We start from the raw sequence: 18,304 nt of genomic DNA on the forward strand, positions 1-18,304 counted from the left end.
TGGCATAATTTATACAGTTGAAGCAACACAAGAAGATAAGTAAGCATAAATTATATAGTCAAAGCAACAATGCTAACCACACTGACAATTTGGCCTACCCTGATTGGTCGGTCTCTTTTAAAACATGGCCAGGCAGATAAAATAAAGAGAATGAAGGCACAGAACTGTGTGTGTGTGTGTCAGTCATAAGGGAAACCTGACCCACACCCACTGAAGCAAAAGGACATGCACTTCTTGACTGTCTGTCCCTAGCCAGTGTGGAAAATGGCCGACTGAAGAGTAACATATTTTCAGACGAATGCAGGGTAAGTTTATGGACTAAAGAAGTATGGTTTCATGCAGTATAAGCTTATGGACTAAAAAAGTCTGGTTGCTTGAGCTGAATTGATCTCAAGTCTGTATCGATACAGTAGTGTTAAGAATAGTAGTAAGTAGCTGATGAATAATAACTTTACAAGTATCGGGGGTTAGCTGTGTTACTTTGTATTTACAAAAACAACAAGGAGTCTGGTGGCACCTGAAAGATTAACAGATTTGTTTGGGCATAAGCTTTTGTGAGTAAAAAAACCCCTCACTTTTTCAGGTTTTTAACCCATGAAAGCTTATACCCAAATAAATCTGTTAGTCTTTAAGGTGCCACTGGACTCCTTGTTAATAACTTTTCATGTACTTGTGCTTGTCTTCAGTATAACTTGCCATTTATATTCATCCTTATTCAGTGTTGGTCCTTATTCTTGCCTTTCTTATTTTGTCTGTGTTGCCTTTATAGTCAAAAGTCATTACAAACCTTTTTTGAGGAATAATCAGTAGTTTTAATTTTTCTTATCTGGGCACTACTCAACCTCATTACATCTGTGTTGGGTGGTGGGAAGTGGCGATCACCCAGGGCACAACTAGGGCCATGATGCATGGCCCCCCTTCCTTCATCTGCACACAAACCATCTCTAATGCTAATTCCAATGAGAGGAAAATGCTGCCTCCTGCCATAGTATTGGGGATTAGAGGAAATGACAAGAGAAGTCTCATGGAGTTTTCCTCCCTTTGAGCATTTCTGTAGATTTTTCTGCAGGACAGGATGAGCTGACTCTTTATTATTAGTACTAGAACAATGATAGTTGTGCATTTGCATTCTTAGAGGTACAATCTATTGAAAAGTTCTTCATGGTAATGTGGAATATTCTTATAATAGTTTAATTATGGAAACTATTAAACAGATTTTGTTATCTAGACACTTAACTATTTTGAGACATAATGCAAGGGTGAAATCTCTATCCCTGGACCCTTGCACTTTTCGGAGTGTTTTTACTAACATACTTATATTTATTATATACAGATTAATGCTAAATGTTGGATTGGAATTCTGTGATCCTGATCTGATATGGTTAGCTGTACATCACAGAACCTGTAAAAACATTATTTATATTTATGCAATTTGATTCCTGTCTACTCTGTTTTAGTTGTTATGCTGTTTTGCTTTTTTAAAATGGAGATGTATTCTCTTGTATGTTTCTTCTGGATATAAAACCCATAAAAATAAGTTACATTGCAAAATAAATACAAAAATCCTACACTGTCAGAATCCCAAGCCATACAAGAGACATGGATTTGGATTGAGTAAAATGATTACCTAGGTAACCCATGACTTCACAGTATAGGTAATGGATATAAATCAAACTCTTCTAGATTTTAGACTGCTTAATTTAGTCAGCTCTTACTCCCACTCATTTCCTAGATAAAGCTTCCATTGACTTCTCTCTTGTTTCCATTAAACTTTTACTTATCACAAGGAAATTAACTTCCTGCTGCAACTACAGTCTGCTACTGAGGATGAGCCAACTCATATATATTCTCCAAAATGCAAACTATCTGATATTTAGATTGTATCATGGGTATTTCAGAGATGGGAAAACATTGGAGACTGCAGTGATGGACGCCCCGCCACCAGCCCCAAGTGCACTGACTGAGCAGGCAACCCTTATGCCTATCTTGCTCCTGCTACATTAAAATATTTGATAACTCTGTTTCTTGCTGCATGGATTCAGCTTTATTTCCTGACCCAGATAATAGCACAAATTAGGGCACCCTCCTCCTATTCAGGCTTGACATAATTCCTCCGCATAAAATGACTTGACCACGCCTCATACCCAGTGGGGGGTGGGCATGGCACTCAATACTGAAATCAATAAGAAACGTGGGAGGCAGGAAAACTGGTGACCTGGAATATATACATACCTAGTTCAAAACTGATCAATTACACTAAAGGTCAAAGTTACTTTCTAGGCTCCAAGTTATTCCTTACTCTTTAAAGGAATAAAATGGAATTAAATTGCTACCACCTTTTGTAGTTTATTTTTGTTATAGTAGCACCTAAAGGCCCCAGATAAGATTGGGGATCTATATCTGGGTCGGGCACCACCCCACTGGCCCCTCATGGCCAAAGGTCGCTCTGTGGCCCCTTTCTTTTGCTATCCTCTTCTTGAGGGCTCCTTCTCAACACAGGCCAAAGGAAATTAAAACATTTCCCCAGCTACAGTGCACTTTATTCAGTCCTCAGGTACATGCTGTCCCTCTAAGCCTCAATCCCAAGTCAGTTGCAGAAGGGTTCCTAACCCTCTTTCCAAGAGTTGGGGGTACAGTTCAGTCTCTCTGCAAGAGCCAATCTTCCCCATCTGTCATGAGCGGACAGTAGTACTTCCCTACCTCACATGGATTGTGAGGCACTCAGATATTATGATAATGGTATAAGTACCATAGATACATTCAAATTCAAACGTTTCCAAAATGTAGTGATGTTCAGACTACTGTATTATGGGGACATCTCTATCCTAATTATAACAATAGTGGTCACCATTTTTTAAAGTATCACACTCCGACTATGGTAATGCTGGTGTTTGTTTCCTACCCCATCAACTGGGAAAAAGACACTATACATTCAACTACCATTGGTAGCTAATGCTAATGTTTTAAAAATGTGATTATCTTAATTACTCCAAATCTCTCAGTGCAATTCCTGCCAGTGTGAATCTACCACAAATCCTGGCCTGAAAAGCCTGTTGCCATTTCTAGTTCTTTATACAAAGTCAGAACATGTCTTTAAAAAGGATTCACACATCATTTGATCAATATCTCATTGCTGCATTGCTTGTGAGATACTGAATTGCACCTTGTAACAATGGATACACTTTACAAAAGCTTTTCTTTTCTTCCCACACTGGAATAGTCTTAAACCGAACTCGGTCATTGCAGTAAACAGTAGCATTAGTGATAGATTGCAGAGTCAGGGATGTGGTCATCTAAAAGTCCAAAATTGGGTATACAGAAAAAATTAAACACAAAAATTCTACTTAGTTATTTGTGCCCATAATTTTACAGAAAATGGTGTATCTAAAGCTGTGCTGAAAAAACTGACATTTGATATGGGAGAAATTTATATTGGAGTGGGTCAAAAATATATTGACCAAGCAAATTTTCCTGCTAAAAATGGAGTTCTATTAAAAAGTTGTTTTAATGAGAAATTTAAAAATGAAATCAAAGTCCTTGTATTTTGTTTTAGCTCTGTTTTTGAAGATGAAATTTTCAGTTCTCAATTTTTGGATTTTTCAGGGAGGATCCCCTCTCTTTCAGAAAAAAAAATATACTGAAGTAAATTGGTGCAGAGGAGTTAAAATTTTTCTCTTCTGAGTAACACAGGGTTGCTTCAAAAATGTGGCAGTTTCGGCCCAGATACTTTCCAGCTTTTGATAGTCACCCCTACTACTGTTTAGCAACCATAATGTAGGACTTCTTAATAACTAGCTGAGAGAAAGGATAGTCTTCTGGTTAAGGCACTGGATTGAGTCTCATGAGATCTGGGTTTAATTCCTGGGTTTAATTTCTGCTTTATTTCCCATATACAACAATAAAATGTTAAATTCTTGCATTTTCACCATCACACTGAGAGGGCATTAGAATACCCAAAATAGCAACCGTTTTTCCTGAAAGTGGAGACACAGCATAATAGAAGAGTACTAATAGAAGAGCAAGGACTCCATGTCATAAACAGATAGCTAAGGGTTAATGTTCTTTTACCTGTAAAGGGTTAACACAGGGAACCAAACACCTAACCAGAGGACCAATCAGGAAACAAGACTCTTTCAAATCTGGGTGGAGGGAGTTTTGGGTGTGAGTCCTTTGTTCTTGGTCTGTTCTTTTCTCGGCTCTGAGTGTGACCACAGGAATCTCCAGGCTTTCTAATCTTCTGTTTCCAAGTTGTAAGTACAAGGATAGTAAGACAATCGGTTTATATTGTTTTTTTGTATTTACATGTGTGTAGTTGCTGGAATGTGTTAAATTGTATTCTTTTTGGATAAGGCTGTTTATTCATTTTTTTCCTTTAAGCAATTGACCCTGTATATTGTCACCTTAATACATAGACTATTTTTAATGTCCTTTTTCTTTCTTTTTATATAAAGCTTTCTTTTTAAGACCTGTTGGAGTTTTTCTTTAGTGGGGACTCCAGGGAATTGAGTCTGCAGCTCACCAGGGAATTGGTGGGAGGAAGAAGTCAGGGGGAAAAATCTCTTTGCGTTAGATTTACTAAGCCTGACTCTGCATACCCTCTGGGTGAGGGGGGAGAGAAGTTAGATCTCTCGGTGCTTGTGTTTCAAGGACTTGAAGCAGGGAGGGTGGAATCCCTTTGTTTAGATTCACGGAGCTTGCTTCTGTATATCTCTCCAGGAACCCAGGGAAGGAACACCTGGAGGGGAGGAGGGGGAAGGGAAATGTTTATTCTCGTTTGTTGTGAGACTCAAGAAATCTGAGCCTTGGGGTCCCCCAGGGAAGATTTTGGGGAGACCACAGTGAGCTAGGCACTGTATAATTCCTGGCTGGTGGCAGCAATTACCAGGTCCAAGCTGGTAACTCAGCTTGGAGGTTTTTCATGCTAACACCCATATTTTGGACGCTAAGGTCCAGATCTGGGAAAAAATGATATGACATGCTGGCAGCGGTGGGAAAGATAGAATCCAGAAGCCAGTAGAAATATTATTTTCTTTTTCTCTGCTAGGGCTTTTATGCAGAGAAAAAGGATGGTTTTAAACAGAACCAGAAAGAATTTTTTTTTCTGCTCTCTCTCTTGCAGTTTTTGGCTTGCATATTAAGCAAGGAACCATTAAGGATTGACAAAGGGTCTTTTGTTAGACAATAGCACTCCAATTAAGAGTCAAGTACCCAGCACAATACACATGCAAATAAAGTGTTTTTTCTGGTTTACTTTACATTTAAAAGATTAGCTTAAAAAAAAAGAGGAAAAAAAAGACACTGTTGCTAGGCAGATCCCAGGAGGCAACAGAGACCTTGCATTTCAGGCAGTAAACACCAGAGGGCGCCTCAGCACAAGAAAGCAGGAACCATGAGTTCCAAGGAAAGCCTGAGACAGGAGAGAGCACGGCAACAAGCCATGGACAAAGAAAATAAACATAGGAGATGAATGGAACTAATTAATGCAGAACTAGCCAAGGAAGAGGCAGCCCACAAAAAAAACTACAAGAAGAAGAGGTGGCCCACAAAATAAAACAAGCAAAAGAAGAGGCAGCCTACCGTCGAGAAATGAAAAAACAACAAAAAAAAGTGAAGAGAGGGAAAAACAGAGAAAACATGAACTGGAGTTAGCGCAGGCTGGGCAGCATGCTCCAGCCAATCCTAATAACCCTTCGCCAATTATGGTTCCACAGCACAAGAAATTTCCCACCTACAAGGCAGGTGATGACACCAAGGCCTTCTTGGAAAATTTTGAAAGAGCCTGTTTTGGGTACAGCATCTCTGAAGACCAGTACATGGTAGAATTGAGGCCACAGCTCAGTGGACCGTTAGCAGAGGTGGCAGCTGAAATGCCTAAGAAAAAAATGAACGACTATAAACTTTTTAAAACCAAGGCCAGATACAGAATGGGGATAACCCCGGATCATGCCTGTCGGTGTTTCAGAACCCAAAAGTGGAAACCAGATGTGTCATTTCCCAGACACGCCTACTACGTTGGAAAGAATTATGAGGCCTGGATATCAGGAAACAATGTTAAATCCTTGGACGAACTGCACCTCCTCATACAAATGGAGCAGTTCTTGGATGGTGTTCCTGAGGACATAACACGGTACATACAAGATGGAAAACCCAAAAATCTCACCAAGGCGGGGGAGATTGGAGCCAGATGGATGGAAGTGGCAGAAAGCAAGAAAGCTACTGTCAAGGGTAACGAATACCCCAGAGGGCACACCGACAATAAACCCTACAACTGAGAGCAGCAAAAGACCCCACCTACAACCCAAGGAAAGCCACAGACACCCTATTCTTCCGCCTCACCAGTCTCCAGTAACCCACCTCGACCTAGTGACCAGTCAGCTGGAAGATGCTTCAAGTGTAATGAACTGGGACATATAAAGGCCAACTGCCCAAAGAACCCCAACCGAGTGCAGTTCATTACACCACTATCACACCAAAGATCCCCAGGCCCAGATGCCTCTCAAATACCCTTGGAGCGAAGGGAAAATTTGAGAGTGGGCGGAAAGAAGGTTACCGCGTGGAAAGACACAGGGGCACAAGTGTCACTATCCACCAATCCTTCATAGACCTCAAATTCATCAACCCAAAGGCCCAAGTGACAATTTACCCCTTCATGTCACAAGCTGTAGACTTGCCTACAGCTGAACTGCCTGTCCAGTACAAAGGCTGGTCAGGAATGTGGACTTTTGCAGTCTATGACAATTATTCCATCCCCATGCTACTGGGGGAAGACTTGGCCAACCAGGTGAAGCGGGCCAAGAGAGTGGGAATGGTTACACGTAGCCAAATCAGGCAAGCTTCCAGACCCATTCCTGTTCCTGAGCCGTCCACGGACGCCCCGTCTGTGTTACCAAAAACCCAAACAGAGGTAGTGAACCCGGATCCCATGCCAACAACGGACACAGCCACAGTGCTTCCAGTCCCAGACCAGGAACTGGAAAAGCAGCCAGCACCAGAACCGTTGCCAGCACTGACGACAGTGCTTGCAGATCCATTGTGTACGCCCTGGAAAAGCTACGCCCATATGTTTGGGGACAGCGGTTCCAGCTACAAACTGACCATGCTGCGCTAAAGTGGCTTCATACTGCCAAGGGAAACAACAACAAACTTCTTCGTTGGAGTTAAGCTCTCCAAGATTTTGATTTTCAAATTCAGCACATCTCAGGAGCTTCTAACAAAGTAGCTGATGCACTCTCTCATCAAAGTTTCCCACAATCCAGTAGTTAAAAAGTGTTCTTAAAATGTAAAAGCCTGTTAGCTATATACCTAGTGGTATATGTAAAGGTGCATGTATTGTATTAATCTGTTTATTTTAAAGTTCTAGGAAGAAATCGTCGCCAGTGAGGTTCCCCACTGTCTGCAATTTGGGGGGCGTGTCATAAACAGATAGCTAAGGGTTAATGTTCTTTTACCTGTAAAGGGTTAACACAGGGAATCAAACACCTAACCAGAGGACCAATCAGGAAACAAGACTTTTTCAAATCTGAGTGGAGGGAGTTTTGGGTGTGAGTCCTTTGTTCTTGGTGTGTTCTTTTCTCGGTTCTGAGAGTGACCACAGGAATCTCCAGGCTTTCTAATCTTCTGTTTCCAAGTTGTAAGTACAAGGATAGTAGGACAATAGGTTTATATTGTTGTTTTGTATTTACATGTGTGTAGTTGCTGGAATGTGTTAAATTGTATTCTTTTTGGATAAGGCTGTTTATTCATTTTTTTCCTTTAAGCATTTGACCCTGTATATTGTCACCTTAATACATAGACTATTTTTAATGTCCTTTTTCTTTCTTTTTATATAAAGCTTTCTTTTTAAGACCTGTTGGAGTTTTTCTTTAGTGGGGACTCCAGGAAATTGAGTCTGCAGCTCACCAGGGAATAGGTGGGAGGAAGAAGTCAGGGGGGAAAATCTCTTTGCATTAGATTTACTAAGCCTGACTTTGCATACCCTCTGGGTGAGGGGGGAGAGAAGTTAGATCTCTCGGTGCTTGTGTTTCAAGGACTTGAAGCAGGGAGGGTGGAATCCCTTTGTTTAGATTCACGGAGCTTGCTTCTGTATATCTCTCCAGGAACCCAGGGAGGGAACACCTGGAGGGGAGGAGGGGGAAGGGAAATGGTTTATTCCCCTTTGTTGTGAGACTCAAGGAATCGGAGTCTTGGGGTCCCCCAGGGAAGGTTTTGGGGAGACCACAGTGAGCTAGGCACTGTATAATTCCTGGCTGGTGGCAGCAATTACCAGGTCCAAGCTGGTAACTCAGCTTGGAGGTTTTCCATGCTAACACCCATATTTTGGACGCTAAGGTCCAGATCTGGGAAAAAATGATATGACACTCCAGTACTAAGACTATGGTATCAATTTGGGCAACACTAATTAATCAAGGAAACCAAGCTGTAAGTGAAAAAAAAATGTGAGGCAAAGGGCCTCAGGTATTTTCAGAACTTACATAAATGATTCTCAGATACACCTCTACCTCAATATAACACTGTCCTCGGGAGCCAGAAAAATCTTACCACCTTATAGGTGAAACCACGCTTTATCGAACTTGCTTTGATCCATTGAAGTGCGCAGCCCCGCCCCCCTGGAGCATTGCTTTACCACGTTATATCCGAATTTGTGTTATATCGGGTCTCGTTATATCGAGGTAGTGGTGTATTTGCTTTGAAGGATTGTACCAATTTCTGCTAATAAAAAAAGCAATGCTATTAGATGGCTGAGCTAAACCCAGATACATATGCAGCTGCTAGTCCTTCAACATGCATTTAGAATTCATTAGCAGAGCTACTGAAAAAGAAATGTATCTAATTGGTGATCCTCAGGACATCTCTTCCAGGGACTGCTGAATTCCTCTGATTCTCTAATCTCTCTAAGAAAGTGCTGAAGTTTCCCAGTCTGTCTCAGACCCTCCAATACCAATAATAATGATTCAGACTGTATGACAGGTAGTGGCAATGATCTGACAGTTCTAGGACAGGCGCATCACACCGTAGGGTTGGGTTCTGTTTTTGACTAAGAAATAGGAATAATATAGTAGTATTTATGTCCTAATAACATTCCTTTTTCTGAAGCAGTGGGAATTTGCTGAGGAACCCAAATTGTCTTGGCAATTATTTAAGAGATCAAAATATAGTGGAATTTGTAGTGAGCGATCACTGCTTGAAGAGATTACTCACCTCTATGACTCCGATCTTTCTTTCCAAAAGCCATTTCTTGTTGGTGTCTTACTTATTTTGTCCAGTGGGCATTTGGTTGCAAGGATCAGGTCACAAGTGACTATATATAAATTCAGAGGTAGGAAAATGTGTTGCACCTTTCAGAGCGCTACTCTGCTGCAAGTAGAAAGTGTTACAGGGTGGAGTGATGACTACTACTATTTTTAACATGACTAGCCTCGTATGTCAATACAGTATCTGACAGAACTCAATCCATGCTGGCATGAGGAAGCTTGTGCATCTTGATACATCTTTTTAGGCATTCACTCTTGTCAATATGGACATAGTTACTCTTTGTATATCAAAATGAGGACTGCCAAACTGATCTTTATAGCAGAATTCCTGTATTGGAACTTGTACCAGCTCTTTGCTTCCAAATATACTGGACTAGAAATACTTGGTACAATATTTGAGAGCAGCAAAATAAGAAAAATCCACCTGTCCATGGACATTCATAATGGCAATATGTTGAATTCCTACCACTGGCATTGGTGATAGAAATAGATCTCCTGGAAACAGATCAACATTTTGGTGACTTAAATCTGGAGTTTGGTTAGGTCTTTGTAGGTTGTTAGATTTGGGTGTGGGAAGTTATGTTATGTGCTATGCTTGTTCCCAAGCTTCACTTCCAAAACTGTAATATTTCTTTGTCATAAGACATAAGGCCAAAAACACCTGGATAAATTAAACATCCATATGGGAACTCTGAACAATTTGGAGCTACCCACTGGCAGCATGCCCACATTGCTGTAGAACAGACTGCAGTTATTTCCAGAAGCAGAAATTATAAATGAGCTCAACAGCTAAATGCTTGGTGCTAAAATAGGCAGCTTGGAAAATGCAGCTGCTGTTGATAGTTTAGGAAAAGGAGGAAGTAACCCAGATAATTGGGGAGGCTGGTATTGTGGTTAGTGTGCATAATCCCCCATAATATAACTATGTATTGTGGCTGACATAATTCATCTTGCAGTCCCACCTGCTGCCACTGCAACAACTGATGGGCTGCAAAGCACCACTGTGCTACCCCTGGGAGACTTCTGGCCCTTGCAGGGAGCAGAGAGGAGATAGAGCAGCGAATGCAAATTTCTGTGGAACTATTTTTGTTCAGCCCCAGGGAGGCAGAGAATATGACTGCCTTCAGGTGCTCACTGCTACTGCTGCTCCTGCTTTTCCAAACCTACCAATAAGAGGCAGGAAATTGGGGGTAAGAGGTTCTGACCACGGAGTGGGTTTTCTGAGCCTGGGGGGTTGTACATGTAGGAAGGCAGAAAGAGGGGAAGGGATGTTCTGAGCTTGGAGTTCTCAGATGCCAGACCTGTTCATAGTTGAAGTGGTTCTGATCTGAGGGGAAGTTAATTTGGAAAAGGAGGGCTCTCAGCCAGAAAAATAGGTGTGTGGGGCAGAGAAAGGAGACTGAGCAGGGGCAGATTGGGTAATAGGAGATTCGGGGAAGGGTTGGGCTGGCAGAGCTGAGTGCAGGAGGGAATGTTAATGGAGGAAGTAGGTCATTTGGTAGTGTGTGTTGGAGGGCGAGGGCAGGGTAGATTGGAAGGGGGAGATGTTGGGGGCCAACAGTAAAGGCATCAAAAAGGAATATTGGCTGTTTTCTCCAACCCTGCCCTTTACAGTAAAGCATCTTAGTTTTTCACGATGAAATGGGGAGGGAGTGCTCCTTTTTCTTCCCACTTGCCTGCTAAACTTCTTTAGCAGAAAGATTCCCAGCAACACCTCCAACCACAGTGCCCCAGTTTTCCCCTTTTTGAAAATGACAGCCTATAGCAGGGGTCAGCAACCTTTCAGAAGTGGTGTGCCAAGTCTTAATTTATTCACTCTAATTTAAGGTTTCACATGCCAGTAATACATTTTAACATTTTTAGAAGGTCTCTTTCTCTAAGTCTATAATATATAACTAACCTATTGTTGTATGTAAAGTAAATAAGGTTTTTAAAATGTTTAAGAAGCTTCATTTAAAATTACATTAAAATGCAGAGCCCTTCGGACTGGTGGCCAGGCCCCGGGCAGTGAGAGTGCCACTGAAAATCAGCTCATGTGCCGCCTTCGGCACACATGCCATAGGTTGCCTACCCCTGGCCTACAGCATAGGGAGGCAATGAACACGGATTGCTGCCTGCAGCCCTTCCATATATCTGGGTCTTTACCATTTATATGGGGCATTTCAGGCAATGCAGCAGTGAGACGCTGATCAAATGACGTGAGAATCCTTTTCTCAGAAGTGTTCTAAATCTGCATAAAGAACTAGAAATGGCAACAGGATTTGTGGTGGATCAACACTTACAGGAACTGCATTGAGGAATTTGGAGCGATTACAACAATCCCATTTTAAAAACTTTAGCATTAGCTACCAATGGTACTTAAAGATATAGTGTTTTTTCCAGCTGAAGTGTGGGAAATAACACAAATACCACAATAATCCAATTGTGAAGCAGTACAAGAACAAATGGATATAAACTGGACACTAGGAAGTTTAGACTTGAAATTAGATGAAGGTTTCTAACTATTAGCAGAGTGAAATTCTGGAACAGCCTTCCAAGGGGAGTAGTGGGGGCAAAAGACATATCTGGCTTTAAGACTAAGCTTGATAAGTTTATGGAGGGGATAGTATGATGGGATAGCCTAATTTTGGCAATTAATCTTTGATTATCAGCAGGTAAGTATGCCCAGTGGTCTGTGATGGGATGTTAGATGGGGTGGGATCTGAGTTACTACAGAGAATTCTTTCCTGGGTGCTGGCTGGTGAGTCTTGCCCACATGCGCAGGGTTTAACTGATTGCCATATTTGGGATCAGGAAGGAATTTTCCTCCAGGGCAGATTGGCAGAGACCCTGGAGGTTTTTCGCCTTCCTCTGCAGTGTGGGGTACAGGTCACTTGCTGGAGGATTCTCTGCACCTTTAGGTCTTTAAACCATGATTTGAGGACTTCAATAACTCAGACATAGGTTAGGGGGTTGTTATTGAAGTGGATGGGTGAGATTCTGTGGCTGCATTGTGCAGGAGGTCAGACTAGATGATCATAATGGTCCCTTCTGACCTTGAAATCTATGAGTCTATGTACTGATTTGTTTTTTTATTGTAACCACTCTGTTACAATTAGAGCAGAAATTGCCACTACAGACAACCCCGCTGTCACTTGGCTATCTCAAAAAAAGACAAGGGTCGGGGGAATCTACAAGAATAGAGGCCTGAAAGTGACATCCTTTCAGCAAGACTACTTACAAACTAAGGCAATACTCAGCATAAGTAATGGTAGCAGAAGAGCCCTCAATGATCAGCTACAGGAAGTCTTGCTTGAATAATCCAAAGTATTTAAACTCAGGGTTGATAATTCTGGAAAGACAGAACAACATTTGAAATCAGGTACTGCAATTAGTTCATAATCAACCCTCGGAAGCTAAGACTTCTCAAGTTACTGAGCAGAATAAATCAGAGAGAACTAGTTTGTTCCTAAGCCATGCAGCTTTATTGGCTTCAGAGTTTTCTCCATAAATTAGCACAGAACACACATTCAGTGCAAGCCATCCTGAAGTTATTGACTGTAGAAAAACTTGCACAGGTTTGCCGCATTATTGGCATCAAGGTAAATAGATGAGTGTTATGAAATTATTGGATAACATTTCCACCAGAGGCAACCCAAAGAGGGATCCTATTCCAAATTGAGATGTGAGTAGGTTTGAAAGTGATCTCAGCAGAATACAGGAGGAACCTTTTATCTCATGTTGAGTGTCCATTCAGGGGCTGGATGCAAAGGACTCGGATGAATGCAAGGATGACATGGGGGGAGCATCGCTAGCCATCCCAAAGAGGATGGAGAAAAGGCAAAGCTATATCACTTTCATAGGGCTTGTCTACACAGTACTGGCAAAGCACACCAGACAGGTGTGATTTGTTGTGCTCTTAACTGCCCCATGTAGACACAGTTGGTGTGCTCTGGATTATATTAATGTGAACTAGGTACCTTTCAGAGTGAGCCAGTGGGCATTTAGAGCACAACAAGTAGTGCGCTTCACAAATCATACTCCTCTGGCATGCTTTGCCATGCCATGGAGACAAGCCCATAGTCCCTACACTAGTCAAGGTAGCACATGCTCGAAGTTCTGCTCTGAAAAGTGACTGTGTTTAAAAAAAAAAAAATTCTTCTTATCCTACAGCTGTACACTGTGCTTAATCAGAGAGAGGTCTGTGGATTTTACTAACTAAAGGAAGCTTTGACTTCTTTTTATATCTGTTAGCATAGCAGAGCCAATACAGTTATTGGGGGGATGAGGTACATTTTATTCCAGCTGCTGCATACTCAACAAGAGAGTTAACGTTCAAATATTTAGGGATAGTGGAAAGAACATTGCTTGACTTTTAGACTAAGTCTGTACGGCTGTTGAAAACAGCTTGTTTACTTGCTTATTTGTTCTGAAAGTTGTTGTCCAGTGACTATAGCATGCCACAGTTGTTACAGTATTTTGAAGAGCTACTGTTCAGAAAGAGAAACACTTCCAGGGGAAGAGCAGAAGCTGTGATCCTCTACAGCTGGGACTCGCTGTGCCAAGAGTGAATCTCTGTGGCAGTCTGGCTCTGTGGGACAGCCAGAGCTCTGTCATCAGGGTTAGACAAAATGCATGACTGTCTAAACATTTCTGTATGCAATGCAGTTGTAGCTGTGTTGGACCCAGGATATGAGAGAGATGAGGTGGGTGAGGTAATATCTTTTATTGGTCTAACTTTTGTTCATGGGCAGCGGGTGAACCCCACTTTGGGGAGGCTAACCTGCTAGCACTGCCCCTTCTGACCAAGGCCCACCCTGCACATTCCAGGGCCCCAAAACCCACCCCTCCATAACAGAAGGAGCCCTGAGCCCACCTCCCCACCCCTGTGACCAGAAGAGCTGTGGTTTGACCTCTCAGATACCCCCAGGCCAGCCTCCCCCAGCCCCAGCTGAGTGACGCTCCCCCCCGTTGACCCCCACCTGAGCACTAGTCTGAGCTGCTTCCCCCAAGCAACAATCCAAGCAACTACTCCCTGACCCCTGACCCACCCCCCCAGCACCGGTGTGCGCTGCTCCTCCTATCGCTGGTATAAGCCGCTACCCCCTGGCCCCTGCCTGAACACCGATCTAAGCTGCCCCCTCCCCCCAATGCCAGGCTGAGTTGTGTGTCCAGCCCCCCACCCAGAGTACCATACCAGGCTGAGCCGCTCCCTCCTGCCTGAGCACCAGTCCGAGCTGCCCCTTGCACAAGTGCCAGGTCGAGCTGCCCCCCTCAGCCCAAGTGCTGGGCAAAGCCAGTTCCCACTCATCTGAGCCAGTGGCCCCAGTGCCTGGCCGAGCCGCCTCACTTCCCCGCCACAACCCCAGGCCCACCATTTGCTCACAGCATTCCTCCTCACTCCCCTGCCTCCCCAAGGAGAAGCAACCTGGAGAGCAGCGGGACTTGGGGGAGGGAACAAGGGCAGTTCTATGTTTTTTGCCGCCCCAAGCACAGCAGTCAGGTGGTCTTCGGCAGAATGTCTGCAGGCAGTCCGCTGCTCATGCAGATTCGGCGGCGTTTCTGCGGGTGATCTGACAGTCCCACGCCTTCGGCACCTTCTGTCGAATTGCTGCTGAAACCGCAGGACCACTGGACCTCCTGCAGAAATGCCACCAAAGGCCGCCTGACTTCTGCCCCTGCGGCAACCGGCATGCCGCCCCCCGCAGCTTGCCGCCCCAGGCACGCACTTGCTGCGCTGGTCCCTGCAGCTGCTCCTGGGAGGAAAGGTGGAGTTCAGGTACGCAGTCAGCCAGCAGCAGCAGGTGGTGGCGGGGGCTTTGGGCAGGAGTGGGGCCACTGTGGTCCAGGTGTCCCTTGGGGGCGGCCTATTATACCCGCTGCTCATGCTTCTGTTTGTGAGAGAGCTTTTGAGCCACACAGAGTGCATCTTCAGAACAGAAGTTGGTCCAATAAAAGATATTACTTCATTATCCCCTGTCTCTGTACATTTCTGGGCAATTAAGGTATGCTTTGAGTGACCAAAGCAAAGTACATTTAGATGCTATTTCAAATACTATACAGTACTTTGATTGCTGGATATTCTGATGCTATAAAACGATGGCTGGAGTAGGTTCACTTGCTGGCAAAGAGATTATTAACAACAAAAACCCACTGCCACTTAGATAGCCAGTGGGTGGGGAAGGTTTGGGGGGCAGAAGAAGCATGTTTTATACTCTTGTTAAAATGACAATTTAGACAAGCAGAGCTATTATAGAGCCCTGCAAGAACTCCCACAGCATTCAGGTTGGAGAAGCTTGTTCCTTAGAATAGCATTTTACTTACCCTGTAAAATGACATCACCATACCTGACTGCAAAGCATAGGACTTGGGAGAAAGTACAGTTTAATGTCTACTTTGGAGAGAAAGTGCATCTGCATCCTACAGTTCCCTGAAGTCACTTTCCAGTGGCATTTAAGCTACAAATTATGTTAAGTCCAAACTGCAGTGGGGCGATAGATGGTATGCATATTGCTATTTTGACACCAGACCACCTTGCCACGGAGTACATCAACAGAAAGGGCTAGTTTTCTGTGGATATGTAAGCACTGATGGATCACCAGGAACTTTTTACTGACACCAGTGTGGGCTAGTTAGGGAAGATGCATGAAACATGTATCTTTAAGTACACAGGACTGTTCAGAAAGCTGCAAGCAGGGACATTTTTTCCCCTGCCCAGAAGATTACCATTGGGAATGTTGAGATGCCAACAGTGATCCTGGGCGACCCAGCCTACCTCTTGCTACCATGGCTCATGAAGCCATGCATTTGCCACCCTGATAGCACCAAGGAGTGCTTCGACTATAGGCTCAGGAGCTGAAGAATGACTGTTGAATGTGCCTTTGGTCATTTGAAGGGTCACTAGTGGTGTTTACTCTCTAGATTGGACCTCAGTGAGAAAAATATCCCAATGGTTCTAGCTAAATGCTGTTTACTGCATAATATCTATGAAGCAAAAATGAGAAAAGTTTCCATGCGGGTGAGGGTGGAGGTGGAGCAGCTTTCTGCTGAACTTGCACAGCCAGATACAAGGTCTAATAGCCAGATAGAAGAGCTCAGCATGATGCTATTCAGCTCAAGGTGACTTTGGTAGACCACTTAAATAGTGAACCGGAGTAGTGTTGATGTAGTGTGCTTTCCATAGCCTCTCTCCTTTGTGGCCAGGCATCAGTCTTGTCATAACTGCTGTGTATGTAGGAAGATAATGTTGTCAATGCACTTTTTGTGAATAACTTTGTGTTGAGTGACAGAGATCAGTAACAAGAAATTACTAGCTGTCAGACCCACTCAGCACCAACCAGCATATGTTGTGAACTAATTATGATGAATTTTGTTTCAAAAATAGAATTTTATTCTGTAACATGAAACAGGCAATTAAAGTAAAGTTGGGCTCCAGGAAGGCTCTCAGATCCTTTCTTCTATGAAGGAGTTTTGCTCTGAGTTTTTTTGAAACGCAATACATGACTTCATTCAAAACTTGAAGCACAACTTCATCTGCTTTTGATTTAATGGTGAATTTCTGCAAGACTTACAATAGAAAATGGCCCTCCTTCATTCAAAAGGCAAGATGTGAGCCAGTCACAAAGTTTGTGTGGAACTGAATCCAGGCTTCCCATGAAGATTCAACATGTAAATTCTGGTCCAAGCTCATTAATCCTGCTGCACTTTCAGAAGTAACTTGGAGCCTTTTCTATTTAATGCTCTAGGTTTTTATGTATGTTTTGCTTGCTTGTATCTTCCTGAACTTCTAGGAAATAAAGAAAACACCTTGAAGGAAAATTTAGTTGTTCTCTGATAGGAGAAATTTAGTTTTCCCAAGGATAGTTAAGCTATTTTGTGATGGTACTTTCCTCACACCAATATGAAAGTGTATGCTTATCATTGTGGATTTAATTTAAAGGAGCTTGGAAAGAATTGGATTGGAGGGCCTAGCCAGCTGATAGGTGAATAATTAGATGAATATTTCTTTCTTAAGCAGCCCAGATTGCAAAAGATACTTCAAAAGATTCTGTGTATGTATGTGTACATACACATGCTAGAGCAATGTGAAATGTCTGACTTTGCTGGAGAGGCAAGATGGATGAGCTAATATCTCTTACTGGATTGGCTTTGCTCACAGAGCTCTTCTTCGGGTCTGGAAAACTTACTCAGAGCACCATAGCCAAATACAGCATGCAACAGATTGTTTCGCAAGGGACCATTCAAAGTGAAATGGTCCATTACCACCTAGTCATTGGGAGGAAGGAAAGGGGTGGGGAGGAAGCTTTGGGGAGGCATGGGGGGTTTAAAAAATATTTTTTGAATCAAGCAAGGTAAATTCAAGGAGTGAGAGGTATTCACTGCTCGGAAGATGGCTGGTGTGAGAGTGTTCATACAACATAAGTTTTCAGTCTTAGAAGAAACTGCCAAGTATCCATGAGTCAGTATTCAACCTTTCCACGACTGTAAGGAATTCTAGTCATTAAAAGTGAAGCATCTTCAAGATAGAGCCTTAAAGGGTTTTTAAGGTTGTTGCAGCAGACACAATTTGAACAGGCTGCTCATTCTTAGAGGCTAAAGTGTTCACTCAGGAATTCCTGTAAAGCCAAAAGGAATGGTCTTCAGAGGATCCTAGTGCAACCAACGCAGGTTTGAATACCCTTAAGAAGCCACAATTTCTGCAGTTGGTTTCACTCTGTCATACAGATATCATTTCATCATTCATCTCTGTAAGAGAGAGTTACTGTATTGGATATTTGAGAATTAAAGCTTTTAGCATTCTCTGATTGGATTGCTATGATTCTGTATGTTTCAAGTTATTTGATTGCTTTGAACACCACACAGTCAGTGGTGATAATAAGAACGTGTGTTTTGTAAATCTATTTTTTTCCTAGTTGTGTATATAGTGCAAATGTTACCATGGAAACTGGTAAAGGAACTATATTATTTGTTGATATGCACCTTATCTGATACTTCCCTATTCTAATTTCTTATGGTCTGATCCTGCAAAGGCCATGAGAACTCTCAACTCCTTGTATCTTCAACTTCACAGACTT

At 42.8% G+C, this 18,304-nt stretch overlaps 1 long non-coding RNA gene across 1 annotated transcript in view; it reads left to right on the forward strand.

The window, feature by feature from the left end:
• Positions 1 to 258: 258 nt before the first annotated feature.
• LOC115652590 overlaps positions 259 to 18,304 on the forward strand; it is a 73,500-nt gene continuing 55,454 nt past the window's right edge. The window contains exon 1 of the long non-coding RNA XR_004000690.1: positions 259 to 305. This is a non-coding gene — a long non-coding RNA (uncharacterized LOC115652590). The remainder of the gene's footprint in view (positions 306 to 18,304) is intronic.

This window comes from Gopherus evgoodei, chromosome 5 (genome assembly GCF_007399415.2).
Source record: "Gopherus evgoodei ecotype Sinaloan lineage chromosome 5, rGopEvg1_v1.p, whole genome shotgun sequence".
Lineage (NCBI taxonomy): Eukaryota > Metazoa > Chordata > Testudines > Testudinidae > Gopherus > Gopherus evgoodei.